The following is a 13,265-nucleotide window of genomic DNA, read 5'->3' as shown; positions in this document are numbered from 1 at the left end:
TAAAGAACTTATTCAACTCAACACCAAAACTACAAATAATTTGATTAAAAATGGGCAAAGGAGAGGCACCTGGGTGGCTCAGTTGGCTGAATGTCCAACTCTTAATTTTGGCTCAGGTCATGATCTCACAGTGCATGGGTTTGAGCCCTGTGTCAGACTCTGTGGTAGCAGACCAGAGCTGGCTTGGGATTCTCTCTCTCTGTCTCTCTGTCTCTCTCTGCCCTGCTTGTTATCTCTCTCTCTCTCTCTCTCTCTCTCTCTCTCTCTCTCTCTCACATTAATAAACATTTAAAAAATGGGCAGAAGACATGAATAGACATTTTCCAAAGAAGACATACAGATGGCTAATAGACAACATGAAAAGATGCTCAACATCATTCATAATTAAGGAAATATAAATCCAAACCACAATGAGATATTACCTTACATCTGTTAGAATGGATAAAATTAAAACCACAAGAAATAACAACTTTCAGTGAGGATGTTGAGGATGTAGAGGATGTAGAGGAAAAGGAACCTCCATGCACTGTTGGTGGGGATGTAAATTGTTATAGTCACTGTGGAAGACATATGGAGGTTCTTCAAAAAGTTAAAAGTGGAAATACATTATGATCTGATATTTTCATTACTGGGTATTTACCTCAAAGAGGTAAAAATACTGGCACATCTGGGTGGCTCAGTTGGTTGGGTATCCAACTTTGGCTCAGGTCATGATCTCATGGTTCATGAATTCAAGCCCTGCATTAGGATCGGCGCTGACAGTGCAGAGCCTGCTTGAGATTCTCTCTGTCTCTCTGCCCCTCTACAACTTGCACTCTCTCTCAAAATAGGTAAACTTTTAAAAAAGTGAAAACACTAATTCAAAAAGATACATGCACCCTTATATTTACTGCAGCATTATATACAATATCCAAGATACAGAAGCAACCAGGTGTCCATTTAAAGATGAATGGATAAAGAAGAAGCGGTGTGTGTGTGTGTGTGTGTGTGTGTGTGTGTGTGTGTGTGTAATTCAGCCATAATCAAAGATGAGATCTTGCCATTTGTGGAAACATAGAAGAAACTACAGGGTATTATGCTAAATGAAGTAAATCAGACAGAGAAAGACAAATACCATACGATTTCACTTATATGTGGGATCTAAAAAGCAATAAACAAAAAGCAGAAACAGACCCATAAATACAAAGAACAAACTCCCAGAGGGGGAGGGGATTTGGGTTGGACAAAATGGGTGAAGGGGAGTGGGAGGTACAAGCTTCCAGTTATGGAATGAAGTCATGGGGATGAAATGTACAGCAAAGGGAAGAGGGTCAATTGTATTGTGATAGCATTGCATGGTGAGGGATGGTAGTTACACTTGCAGAGAGCACAGCATAACAGACGGACTTGTCAAACCACTGTGTTGTACAACTCAAACTAATATAAAACTGGGTGTCAATTATACGGCAATAAAAAAATTGTTTGCCTTAATCTGACATTAGAATTTAAAGTGTCTAAAACCTTTTAAGTTATATATTGTTAAAATTGTATTCATTATTTTAATAAGTTACCTGTGATGCTACAATTTTTCCCTAACATTTTTTGTATGTAGTATTAATTTTAGTCAAAAATAAACTTTAAGTTTTCACTATCTTTTTGAAAGACAACCTGTAATGAATTCAAGACCCAGGATCATTAGTTGAAATACAAACCTGACTAATATAAATACACTGACTCAGCACAGTAAACTTAGAGAAATATTAGACAGCCAGTCCAGATATAAATGAGGAAGATTCAATACATTCCTGAAGGGCAAGATCTTTGGCAGTTAGCAATAGCTTCACAGAGATCCAGTCACGTTCCCCAAATCAAGATCCAAAAAGGAAAATAAGGGCACTGACTTCAGTTCAGGTCATGATATCATGGTTCTTGAGATCAAGCCTGCTCTGGGCTCTGTGCTGACAGCTCAGAACCTGGAGCCTGCTTTGGAGTCTATGGATTTTTTGGATTCCATGTCTCCTTCTGTCTCTGCCCCTCCTCTGCTCATGCTTTTTCTCTCTCTCAAAACATTTAAACATTTTTCAAAAAGGAGACGTTAGAAGATTAACTCAGGTATTTTCAGTCTTTTGAATAATTTTTATGGGGGCACGAGACAGTTCATTGGAAAAATTCATCAGCTCTCTGTAAGGAACCCATGGAATGACATTTTTTGGAGTACTTCTTTGTTTAATGTATTTTTTTCTGGGATTATAGTTTATTTAAACAAGTTTTGTCTTCTTACAATGCTGATAAATGATTGTTCATGTACTTCGATAGATCATTAAAAAGAATCCACATATGTACTTAGTTAAATAATATATATTTAAATAAGATAAACGGTAATAATATTTAGAGAAACGTAGTATCATCGTAATTAGTGTATAAGACAATTGCAGTTTAAGTCAAGAGAATAAACAGATGGCGTGTGATGCAATTTGTGGCATTTGTGCTGGACTTTAATAGGTAATATTTTCATAGGGTATTGTGGAGATGAACACATTTATAACCAAGAAGCTGCATATACAGAAGTAGGAAATTTTAAAAGTTGTGTAAGAACTTTTGTGTAAGAACTTACAGTGCAATGTATTCTAAGTATAACATAGGGCAGAAGTAAATTGGAATGAGGAATAGGGAGGTGTTTTTTGTTTTGTTTTGTTTGTTTTTTAGAATAGAGAGTTTTGATTGTCTGCCTAAGGAAAGTGGGAACCCACAGGAGATGCAGATTTTCTGAAATAAATGGAAAAGTATCTCAGGGCATTTGTAAATTGAATGTTTTCTTTTTCTTTTTCTTTTTTTTTTAATCTTTATTTATTATTGAGAGACAGAGAGAGACAGAGTATGAGCATGGGAGGGGTAGAGAGAGAAGGAGACACAGAATCTGAAGCAGGCTCCAGGCTCTGAGCCGTTAGCACAGAGCCTGACTCAGGGATCAAACTCACAAACCGTGACATCATGACCTGAGTGAAGTCAGATGCTTAACTGACTGAGCTACCCAGGCGCCCCTGTAAATTGAATGTTAAACAAACAAACAAACAAGCAAGCAAGCAAACAAACATCTAAGTAGGTTATATACGTTTTTAAATAGGTAAGTTTAGGTGATGAGTGTCCATGTCCTAGAGAAAAGAGTAGGAAACAAGGCTGATGACAGGCTTTCAGTGGAAGAAGGGGAGAATTGCTAGGAAAATGGTGTTTATAATATTTCATTAAGGTGAAGAAGTTAAATGGACATTTCACAGAAGAAGTCTAAGGATATATGAGTATTTGCACTCAATCAATCAGGGACTATGAAGGAAATAAAGAAAGGAGCAGAGGAAATAGGGAGGTCTAAGTACAGAGTCTGAACTAAAAGACATAGATATCTGGGGAAATGTTTCGCATCTTAGCCAGCAGGTTGGGAACTGGGACAAAGATAATGGATAAGTTGGAAATAGAAGCCAATAACACTGGCACATGTAGAGTGCCTTTCATGCGTCCAGTGCACCTGTGTTAAGGTCCTTCATCCGGAGTGCTCACAACAGTCATACATGTTTGCTTTTATCAACCAAAAAGACACACAAACCTGAAGCTCACAATGCTTAAGTTATTTTCCCAAAGTCACATACATAGTGAATGGAAGCCCAGAGACTCATCACCGATGACTGGCTCCAGTAATGTGTTCCTTTCTTTGGTGACACAGGAAAGGAATTTGTGGGTGACTAGCCAGAGTGACTTCTAAATGTGGAAATGATATATTCTATGTTGAACCAATAATACAAATTTTATAATACATGTTTAACTTTTATCCAACCATTTGGAGTAAATCAATCTAGTTTAACTATGTAGTTACCGGACAAATAGGTGTGTAATAATGCATTTTCTTTGTCTCTTGTGAAGGGAGAAAACAAAACATTTCTGAAAATGATAGTTATCCCCATGTTTTTTTTTCTTTGTTGTTATAACAATATTACAATCTTCTCTTTACTTCACCTCTTCTTCCTTTCCATAATGATACTAGTGACCCAAAAAGTCAATATTACATTAAGTTAATTACTATTCAGCTTTGTATTTCAATAATTATACAAAAAAGTCCTTTCTATAAAATTGTCAACTACTCAATAATCATGATAAATCCAATTTTCAAAATTTGTTTGCACTATTAAAATGGATATAGCATTCACAATGCCTCATCAAAAACACCGACTCTTAGAAAAGTGGATTATAATGCTTTATTTGAATCAAAATGACCTGGAAAGTATGTTGAAAAGCATATATCTGGGTGTGTCTTCAGAGTTCCCGAATCAGTAGGACCTGGGTAGGAATTTGCATTTCTAACAAGTTTTCAAGGCGATGCGAATGCTGCTGATCCGAGAGAACTCCACACCAAAGATCCCTGTTTTAGAAGGACCACTGTTCCTATATTTGGAGTCAGTACAATCAAAAACCAATTTAAGAACTTATCCTTTTTAACCTGAGGTCCATTTCCAGCTCCTCAGTTGGGACTCAGACTTTCGTCTTAATAAACATAGTTGGTGCTTACACAAGGTCTTTCAGCTGTTAACAGGACCACTCTAATGTATTTGGATGGCATTTTGACAGCTAACAATTTGATTGAACTGTTTGAATAGACCTTTGGGTTAAGTGGACAGCCTGCTTAACACATCAAGGGCACAACCTTGTCTAGGGAGAGCCTCTTTTCCAACAGGATTCAAATACAACCAGCCGCCAAATTCCTCATTTCTGTGTAAAACTTCACTAGCCAGGCTTTATTGCAGGGATAAGCTTTTAGTTCCAAATTGCAATTTTCAAGCTGTCAAAGGAGAAGTAAACTTTACCAGCATTTGGGGATTGTAGTAAAATAGATTGTGCTGCGTGTTTGCTGTTTAGCATCATCCTGGCTTTTGTGTTTGTAAAATGGTGGTATAAATAACTTGCTTAAGGAAAAAAAAAAAGCAAAACACATTTAATATGTACTAAGGGTCAGGATATATGAGAGCCAATGGGATACATGATATTATCAGGATCTTCTCAGAGTTTATCTCTTATGCCAAGAACATAACCTCCTTCATTTATATTCAAGATTAGCATCAATGTTGATAGCACAGTTCGGACATAATAGTTTTCACTCTCTTTTTAGAAATACATACCACAATTCTGCTAACCTTATGATCTGGTGGATTTACACCCTTGAAATCTCAAATGTTTAATCCTACAAGGCTGTCATACTTTTCTTTCACTGTTATTAAACGATGAGAGGAAAACAAAAAAAAAATACGTTTTTTAATGCTACAACTACTTAATTTTTGAATAGTCTCTATAAGTTTTTATCAGGCTTAAAGAATGGAATCAGGTAATGATCTCACGGTTCGTGGGTTCGAGCCCCACGTCAGGCTCTGGGCTGACAGCTCAGAGCCTGGAGCCTATTTCACATTCTGTGTCTCCCTCACTCTCTGCCCCTCCCCCACTTGTGCTCTGTCTCTCTTTCTCTCAAAAATAAATGAACATTAAAAATTTTTAAAAAAGGTATTTAGCTTGGTTACATAAGTTAGGGATTTAGAACGACATGTTTAGATAGAGGTCATCAGTCCCCCGGTTGGTTGTTAGCCTTATAGTCTAGTTGACAGGAAGGCCAATGAGGTGGATGGTAAAGATATCCTGGTCATGGCTGTATTTCATGGCCGTATTGGTTTTCCAGAGCTAAGCACCTCCCCTGAGGCTTCCTTGAGTTTTCTCAACATTGTTCAAGGACAAAAGAGGTGTCACACTGTTGGATCTGGATATCATGAAAATAAAGAGCTGAAAAATTTCCTGCTCAATCCTGGCACAAACCTAGAAACGGAGGTGCAAGAGGCTGACGAGAGAGCATGGGTACTCGTGGCACCACTGCCAGGCCCTCTGCTGCATAATCAGGAGTGAAAAGGGAGTCACAGTCTTGAAACCTCTAGGTGTAATATTCTCCTGTTAATCTCAAGCACAGCAAGCAGCACAGAAGCTCAGGTCTCCCATCATAGCCTGGTAACAGGAGAGAGAGAGACAGTTGTTTTTTTTTTTTTTTTAAATGTTTATTTATTTTGAGAGAGAGAGACAGAGAGCAAGCAGGGGAAGGGCAGAAAGAGGGAGACAGAGAATCCCAAGCAGGGTGCGCACTGTCAGACTAGAGCCTGACGTGGGGTTCAAACCCACAAACCGTGAGATCGTGGTCTGAGCTGAAATCAAGAGTTGGACGCTTAACTGACTGAGCCACCCAGATGCCTCAGGAGAGAGACAATTGTGATCAACTAAAACAGAAAAGGCAATCAAACAAATAGGTTTTTGAAGAAAGATGGCAAGGTCACTTTTGGACTTGTTATGAAGGATCTGAGAGGAGATCTCCCCAAAGCAGTTGTGTATACGTGACTGCAGTGTGGGAGAGAGGTCCCAAATGGAAACATGAATTTGGAAACTGACAAGATACAGATGGTATTTTATGCCATGGGAAAGGATGAGGTCACCCAGAGGATGAGTGTAGAAGAACAAAGGAAGAGCAAGTGTGAGCCTTGGGGCCCTCAACATGAAGAAATCAGGGAGAAGCGAAGGAACCTGCATGAGAATCTGAGAGGGAGGCTACGTACAGCTCAAGTGACGGCACTTGACTCTGTTGCGTCCATGGAAAGGTAGACCAGATCCCGGCACTTCTGTGCTTCCACTCTGTAGAGGTTCTCCCATCACTCAGAGTAAAAGTCTCAGAGGACAAAGAGGTCTGCAGGACCACCAGTACATACAGACCCCACTGACCCTCTTTTCTGCTCTCACCTTCACCTCCTCAATGTTCCTTTACATATTTGATAATAGTGCCTGACTTCTAGCTTTGTCTTCCTCTGCCTGTGCTCCCCTTTGATGTCCAGTGCACTTGGCAACTTCCTTCTCTTTCCAGTTTGTTCATGGAAAAACACTGCTCTAGCATCCCTGTTTAATACTACAAGTTGCACCCAAACCATATCCCATCACCCCAACGTCCCTATTATCTTCTGCTACATTTTATTTACATCCACTATATTTATCACCCATTAACATCCTATTTATCTCTTTGTTGTGTTTATTGTTCATTGTCAGTCTCCCCTCAAAAAACCTAAGCAATTTGAGATTTGAGACAGAGGAAAGGAATTTCTCTTTCTGTATATGGGTACGTCTACCTTATATGCCTTGAAAAATTTGTCACTATGTTGTCACTGAATTTGGGGGCCTTAAACTCATTTTACATAACACTTTTTTTCAGAGTTTGGTAGAGTTTTTTTCAGAAATGGTAATGTTAAGCAGATCTGTAACAAGATAATAGATGGCAAGCAGATAAGACTGTTTGATCCCGAGTTGGCATTCAATACATGTTAATTTCCTTCCATGCCCCTGTTTTCTTGGCAGAGAGAAAATACCTGTAATCTAATGTTATATAACAGAATATAATATATTTTATAAATAGAATCTCTCAGTCACCTTTATTCTTTAGGTCACTTTGTTAAAGTTCAGTATCATGTCTTCAGGAATGTTTTTTGAGATCTACCTAGACTGATGCGTGTGTACACATATATCCACACACACCCTACAATATCATAGCATCCTCTTTATAGAAAAGTAGTACATACATTTTTATTCATCATTCTACCTAGAACTATATCTTACACAAAACAGGCCATGACTAAATTAGTGCTGAAATTCAGCTATAATTTATGTCTACGAAAAAATCAAATTCTTTCTTGATATTCTCCTGTAGTTCAGTAAATTGAGATTATCTCAATGTTTAACCCCTTAGAGTAGAGGTATAGACCGTTAAAACACCATAAGATGTGTTTGAAGAATTAATGCTCATGTTTAAAACTTCAAATAGTGTTTACCTTGCTCGTGCTTTTATGTATTTTTGGGATAACTGTGAGCAACAATGCAATAAAGACTTTCAGCTAAATTACTAAATAGTTTGAAATATACCTATGGGTAATATCATAAATGGAAGTTCTTATATTTTTGACTCATTGCTACTAGTTGCTACTAACTGAATTAATTTCAACAGGATTGCCTAGGAGCATATGTTATAATTTTAGATACCCAGATTCTATCCCAACTTCATCAAATCAGGGTCTCTGAATATTTGGCCCAGAGAACTACATGGTAAATAAGCTTCCGTGATAATTCAATAGCCACTCAATTGTAAGAGAATACGATAAATATAATCTAAGAAAATGCAACATATTAAGAAATAAAAACATTTCAAACTCTTGGCTTAAGTATATGAAAGGTCAGAATTCAGTTATACTGAGAAACTCTGAATTTATGCTCATATCCAATCATCTCTTTTAGAAGAAAACAACATAAACACTAAGTATTTTTCATGTGTTTTTTTTTTTTTTTGGCTGCTTTTCAAATTCACTTGATGTTAATTAATGTGAAGCTGTTTAAAAAATTTTTTTAAGCTATTAATGTGATTCACAGCTTTTCTTCCAATTTCTAAAAGTATGCTGTATTTTTCCTTGATGCTTAATTTTCAGATACTCTACAAAGAACAAAAAGAATTCTAAAAATATTAGAAGTCTGCTTGCTAAACATCATCAGGCATGAAAGAACGAGTCAATGTTAAAATTCTACCTCTAGCACAGATAATTCTAGCCACGTGGAACCTTTTCTTGAATCTTCTTTCTTTTAATAATTGTGTACAAATATTACATTTTAGAAATACACGTTGACTTCTTCAAATGCAATATGGTAGATTCACTGAGAGTTCACTATGTTTCTCATCAACAATTCCCTGATGCCTAGTCTAAAAACTGTCATAAATATATAAACAAACAAACAAATAAACATTTGTGGGTCAGACTGTGCTCAGACTGGTTTCTCTGGCTCTCTGCTCTATTTTCATAGTATTTAAAAGACATGTTCTTTTTTCCCCTAACTTATATAAGGTTGCAGTGGCATTTTATTTAACGTTTTGTTCATTCTGTCTTATTTGCCTTTTAGAAAATCAAAACTCAGGGCGCCTGGGTGGCTTAGTCGGTTGAGCCTCTGACTTCGGCTCAGGTCGTGATCGCGCAGTCGGTTGAGTTCCAGCCCCGCGTCAGGCTCTGTGCTGACAGCTCAGAGCCTGGAGCCTGTTTCAGATTCTGTGTCTCCCTCTCTCTCTGACCCTCCCCCGTTCATGCTCTCTGTCTCAAAAATAAAGGTTAAAAAAAAAATTTTTTTAAAGAAAATCAAAACTCAAAAAAAAAAAAACCCAACAAAGAAAACACTATTGATGTTTTAAAAGTACAATATAAAACGTGGCCTGGCCTTTTATACCTATGATATTACATGGATGCACGAACTGAAGACACATCAAGCTGTATGCTTGTGGTTAGTGCACTGTTAAGTTTAAATGATTCAACAATTAACTACCCACTCTTACTGTTAATCAAAACATCCCATCAATAATAAATGATTTAAATGAATAAGTGTTTATTATTTATTTAAAAGGTGCTAATTTCCAGATAATGTTGCAAATGTGAAAGTTTGTCAACCTTAAATCGTAGCTGAAAACTTCTGTTCTGATATTTAAAAATGGGGTTAGCTTTACTGCTACTGTTAAAGACAGTTTAGTCTCAAAACATAGTATTTATTAGTACTGTCCTCCATTTACAATTTAGCATCAAATTTAGAATTATATCAATAACAGTTTTGTTAGGACATTACAATTTATGTGGACATGTATGTATATTTATATATAGAGGCATGTATGTAGATGTATATGCATATACTAAAAACAGCAAGTTATCTGTTACTTTGACATCAGTGAGCAAGAGTTAAAAATAGGTCATTGGTAAAAAATGAAATAAAAAATTAATAAATAAAAAGTAAATAAATGAAACAAAATAAATTGTTTCATGGTTGCCTTCAAATGGACTGCAACGTGCCGAAATTCTACTGACTTTATTCTGTATACATTCTCTGTCTATGCTTTTTTATTTCTAATTTTCTTATCCCTCTTGACCTAGTTGACAAAATGCCTCCTTCTCAATTCAGAATAAGCTATTAGCTGATAAAAAAAAATAAAGTTTCCATATCACAGGATTAGGCAAAGTTTTATGCAAGATTAATTGTAGTTACTGTCATCAGATATCACATCTGACAGGTCCCAGAGCTGGCTCTCTGAATTTAATGAGAAGGGTTCTCCAGTCTTTTATTGCAATTCATCGTGTATTCTATTTCTTTTAAAAATATGATACCATACCTGTTGTTTCACTGTGTCTGGGTTTGTTTGGATGACTAATTTATTTTTGAAGTTAAACAAAAGTTATAATGATAGAAATCAAGAATGGTTTCTATATAAGACAAATATGTCTAAAGGTAAATAAGATATAACCGTATACGTGCAATATAATGTTCTGTCCAAAACAGGAGCAACCTGAAGGCACTACAGGAGGCATTTTCCCAGGAAGAGCATTGCATGTCAGTGCAAATCAGGTCAGTTGCCAGCACAGCAGGAATTAACCTGCAGGAACCTCCCAGGCACCAGAATATTTCAGACCAGTTCAGTGTGTGTTCTATGTGTTCTGTAGTTCTATATATTACCCCAAGTGGAAAGAAAAGTATTTCCTCCTCACTTCTGTAGTTTCATGAATCAGCTGGGTTCTGGTGGCAGTGATATATTTTTTTTAAGAACAAATGTAAGCCTTTTTTTTTCTTTTCTTAAAAAATAGTTTCTTGAGGTAATTGTAAGTAATATCCTGGCAGATTCATTATAGCAGTCTATTTTCCATACCTATTTCTCTGTGTTATTTTTTCTTTAGATTTTTTTTCCTAGACAACACTGTAACCTTATGTTACAAATACATAGCAGCACAGTACAAAGACAATAGTTGCAGGCATTTTTAATTTGTGGAGAGAGAGCTGATTATTATCAGACGGGTCATGAGAAAAATGAGAATAAAACAACCAAAAAAAAGTGAGGGAGGTGGGCACGGAACAAAGACTCCCACTGAATATTTGTTGGGTTATTCATAGCCTTAGCACAAGGACCCAGCATGTGCTTAGTGTATATGGATAAGTCTGACATATTTATTAATTGTCTATTTCTGCCATAACATATTACCACAAACTTAGTGGCTTCGTATAACACAACTTTATTACCTTACATTTGGGGAGGTCAGCAACACAAAATTGGTATCATTGGGTTAAAACCAAGGGACTGGCAGGGCTGCATTTGGGGGTGCTAGGGAAGAACCTATTTCCTTGACTTTTCTAGATTCTAGATATTCCCCCTCATTCCTTGACTTGTGGTGTCTTTTCATCTTAAAAGGAACCAGTCGCTAATGACAACAATACTCTGAATCTAACACTTCTTTCTTCGTCTTCCATATGTAAAAGGGCCTGGTGGTCACAGTGGGTCCACTCAGATAATTCAGAATATTTTCCATCTCTTAAAATTAGGCAATTGCTAAACTTAGTCAATAAGTAAGCTAAATCCCTCCTTGCGGTGTAAAATAGCATATTCACAGATTGCTGGAATTAGGATAGTGATATCTTTGGGGAACAAGTATTCCACCTATTCTCTCATGTCAGTAATATTAGTAACCTCTAAATGTAGTCTTTTTTTTTTTTAACGTTTATTTATTTTTGAGACAGAGAGAGACAGAGCATGAACAGGGGAGGGTCAGAGAGAGGGAGACACAGAATCTGAAACAGGCTCCAGGCTCCGAGCTGTCAGCACAGAGCCCGACGCGGGGCTCGAACTCACGGACTGTGAGATCATGACCTGAGCCGAAGTCGGCCGCTTCACCGACTGAGCCACCCAGGCGCCCCTAAATGTAGTCTTATATACATATTAATTCATGTAGTATCCATATAAAATCGAATACCAACAGGGCTGTGGCTTAAAATTGGCCAGGCTGGTGTATGAATGTATGTCTCACCTTCTCATTCTCCAACAAGAACAATTCTCTTTGAGCTCTCAGAAGACAAAATAGCTATAAATAAACACTGGAGACTCATTATCAGACGACAAATGCTTGGAGACTCCTAAGGAAATGCTCTAGGTATATTTTCTGAGAACTACCGGGAGTCTCACATCAAAGACCTTAGACCTTAATCTCTTTCTCCAACTCATGTATTTATCACACACTCTCATTGAAACTGCCATCATGAAATGTGAGTTTGATCATATTGTACCTCATCTTAGTATGTATTCTAGGATTTTCATGGCTAATGCAGCTTTCAAGCTTGCTGCCACACCCCCATGTTCCTACTATGCTATTTGTGTTCTTGTACAGTTCACGCTTTTCCAAGCTTTTTGCTGTTGTCTTGCTCAGTTTATCTGTCTTCTCCTTTACAGAGCTCATTGTTTTCCTATTAAGCACATAGGTGGTGCTTAATAAAAGAAAATAACCTTGAGAAACCACTTTACTCATTCATTTTTTTATAAAAAGGAAGTCAAGTCTTTACAATGTTTACAGGTATACTTAAACCCACTTTAAGAATCATTAAAGAGGCACCTGGGTGGCTCAGCTGGTTAAGCGTCTGACCTTGGCTCAGGTCATGATCTCATGGCTTGTGGGTTTGAGCCCCATGTCAGGTTCTGTGCTCACAGCTCTGAGCCTGGAGCCTGCTTTGGATTCTATGTCTCTGGCTCTCTCTGCACCTCCCCCACTTGTGTGTTCTCTCTCTCTCAAAAATAAATAAACGTTAATTTTTTTTAAAAAAGAATCAGTAAAAATATCAGGGTGAGAGCATCTTGGGTAATATTAACTATTAATATAGAAGACAAATGTGGAAAAAAAGATAATTACAAAACGCTTATTCCAGTATGGACATAATTTTCACTACATTTTTCTACATGTGCGGGTGCCAATATACTACAAATAGAATACTATTTATAATAGTATTATAAATATTTAGTATATTTAGTATTTAGTATATTATTTAGTATACTAAAATTCTTATTAAAGTGTACAGGTCCTAGAAAAGGTTTCAAATGAAAACTATTCTTGGTTGTGTTTTCCCCTCCTTATCCTAGAAAGGCTATGTTCAGTCACAATTCTGAGACAGCACTGTTCAGATTGCTACTTAAGAGAGAGCTGAAATACATAATTGTAGATACCTTTCAGGAACCAATTTCACTTAAATCTGTTTCTGAACAAAAGTCTTTTGATTTAGAACTTTTTCTTTGTAATGAGTATACATATTTACTTCAAATTATATTTAAAAACTTAGTACATGGCAATGAGAAAGAATGAAATATGGCCCTTTGTAGAAACGTGGATGGAACTGGAGAATGT

This window comes from Panthera tigris, chromosome B1 (genome assembly GCF_018350195.1).
Source record: "Panthera tigris isolate Pti1 chromosome B1, P.tigris_Pti1_mat1.1, whole genome shotgun sequence".
NCBI lineage: Eukaryota > Metazoa > Chordata > Mammalia > Carnivora > Felidae > Panthera > Panthera tigris.
This window is presented reverse-complemented; position numbering follows the sequence as displayed.